The following is a 2,810-nucleotide window of genomic DNA, read 5'->3' as shown; positions in this document are numbered from 1 at the left end:
CTTAAAAAATATATTAAAAAAATAATATAAAGCTGATGGTGATGATAGGTGAGCAACTCTAACATGCCACAAACCACTGCATTGCAGACTTTCAGTAGGCAAATTGTATGGTGTGTGTTACATGTCATCAAAGTTATTTAAAAAAAAAATCCAGGTGTGTTGTCACACACCTATAACCCCAGCACTTGGGAGACTGAGGCAGGAGGATCACTGTGAGTTCAGACCAACCTGGGGTACATAAGTCAGTTCAAGGCCAGCCTGGACTACACAGTGAAACCCTGTCACAAAATAAAGTAAAAGGGCCAGGGAGATAGCTCAAAAAAAAGTGCTTGCCTGGCAAGTGCAAGATCCTGAACTCAATCTCCAGTACTGCAAAAAAGAAAAAAGAAGGGGCTGGAGAGATGACTCGGTGGAATAAGCGCTTCCCTAGCAAGTGCAAGGGTCTGAGTTCAATCCCCGGTTCCGGGGGGGGAAAAAAAAAAAAAGAAAAGAAAAAGACCTGTGAGGTCATACCTCCAATCCTGTTTCCTCTTTTTTGGAGACAGGATCTTACTATGTATGTACTTCATGTAGTTCAGACAGGCCTTGAACTCGCTATGTAGCCCAGGCTGGCCTTGAAAAGCCTTGGCAACCCTCCTGCCTCAGCCTCCTGAATGCTAGAGTTACAGGTGTGCACCACCATGCCCAGCTCTGATCCTCAGTTTCCTATGCAGTAAAATGAGGACAATGTCATGGGGCTTCAGTGAGGGTTAAATGAGATACACGTTAGGGTTCCCATTTTATCAAGAAGCATGTCCCAAAGAGAGGTGACTTAGTAAAGGTGGCCCAGCTCATGGGTGACAGGTGAGAGGCTTGGGCCTGGGTCTCTCAAGCTCCCTTAGCTTCTAGCATTGTCTGGAGGAGACCATGGCTGTCTCAGTTGCTCTGCCCCATCTCCTACCTTCTCATGCGCTCAGGACTCTATGTCCCCATTACCCATGCCTGGGGCAGATGGGGGGACCAAAGCCCCCAAGAGCACAGGACACCCCCTCCACAGTCTCCACCCTGCTCCCCTCCTGGGGCCATGATGCTGTCTTGCTTTTCCTTGTAATAAAGAAAATATCTCAGCTACCCTTCCATGGTTGCTTGGCAACCCCAAGGGGGCTGGGTGGGGGAAGCCAAGGGGAGGAGGGCAGGGGAGGACTCTGGAGCCAATCTGGAGACAAAGAGTAGGATTTGGGTGACATGGAGCCTGTTCTTAGTGCTAACCTGGCCTGGCCAGGATGGGGGTGGGGGCGGGGGCTTCCTCCCATCCCAGTGTCTCACACCAATAAATATGGATTAGGGAAATGGGCAGAGTTTTTCCCACGGGCCTGAAAGGCCACATCTGACCTTTCTACCCCCTTTATGTACCAACATGACAGTCAGAGAGAGCAAAGAGCAGGACCCCCTGAGACGCCTCCCCCATGGCCTTCTGACTTGGGGAAACTTTCCGCCCTCCTCCATCCCTGGCCCCGGACCAGGTCACAGCCTGCCTGGGCCCCTTCTCCCTGTCCTGGGCTGAGGAGGAGGCTGACTTTCAGGTGGTCATCAGGAGCTCCAGCTTCGGGGTGCAGCCTGGGCCATCCCAGGTGTCCCAGGCACAGAATCAGGAGGTGAGACCTGGGCCAGGCTGCAGAGGCCGCCCTGCCCCATGCCCAAGGTCAGGAGCTTGGGCAGCAGGGCCCAAAGAGTCCCTGTCCATCCCTCTTCTGTCTCCCAACCTCATTTCAAAACGTTTACATTTTTCAGCTCTTTGAGTCTCTACATAGTTCAGGCTGGCCTTGAATTCACTGTGGCCCAGGACAGCCTCAAACACGATGATCCTCCTGCCTCAGCCTCCTGATTGATGGGATTCCATGTGTGTGCTACTACTCCTGGCTTCCCAGCCTCATTTCCCCTTTTCCACTGCCCTCTTCTCCACTTCTCCACTTGGCCTCACTTTCCCTCCTGTCCTCTGCAGTGGCTCCCTCTTCCTCGGTCCCCACACAACTGGGAAGCTCTTGTGGCTGTTTGCTCCCCTGTGAGGAGGGCAGAGCAAGTTAGGAAGGAGGGAGAGAGGGGCGGTGCCCTGTGCCCTGTGCCCTGGCAGGCCTGCCGCTGGCCTGGGTGGGGATAGGCTGCTCTGAAAGGGCTCAGTGTGGAGACAGGAAAAGTCAACACCTCCACGGGCGCTGCTGCCCAGGCCCTGGGCACAGAGGGGGCAGAGCTGGGCTCCTCCCAGCCTCCTCCACCCATGCTTTCCCCATTCCTGAGCTTCTGTGGGTCCCTAGCTTGCTGGACCCTTTGCCTGAGTGTCCAGAGGAGAGCAGGGCTAGAGCTTGGGGACCAAGCTGGAAGAGACCCCTTTCCCCCAATCTGTCCCTGCTCCTCTGCCCACGCCAGCCGGAGCCTTCCTGCCTGGAGATGCCAGGAAAATGTGGGCCTGGGAAGGGTGGCGTGGCATCTGCGGCTTCCTGGCCAACTCTTGTCAAGGGCAGCAGCCAGCCAGGCATCGTAGTGTACTGCTGCACCCCAGCACTGCCACCCCGGTGCTAGGCCAAGGGGAACCCAAGATTCTCTGCCCTGGTGAGTGCTCCTCTGGCCCTACAGCCAGGCCCTGAGGGAAGGGAAGGCTGCCCTTTTCAGGGCTCCCTGGGACCCCTACAAGCCCCACCATTTCCCCAGGTTTATGGTATTTTCTTTTTAGATGACTGGTTGGTGTGTGTCACTGGTGGATTAGTGAGAGGAGCTATGGGGACAGTTGGGGAAGCTGGAGGTGACATCTGCAAAGCCTGGGCTAGTAGAACTCT

The sequence above is a fragment of the Octodon degus genome, unplaced genomic scaffold (genome assembly GCF_000260255.1).
Source record: "Octodon degus isolate 3935 unplaced genomic scaffold, OctDeg1.0 scaffold00123, whole genome shotgun sequence".
Classification (NCBI taxonomy): Eukaryota; Metazoa; Chordata; class Mammalia; order Rodentia; family Octodontidae; genus Octodon; species Octodon degus.
The sequence above is the reverse complement of the archived record's forward strand: the minus strand, read 5'-3'. Positions refer to the sequence as shown.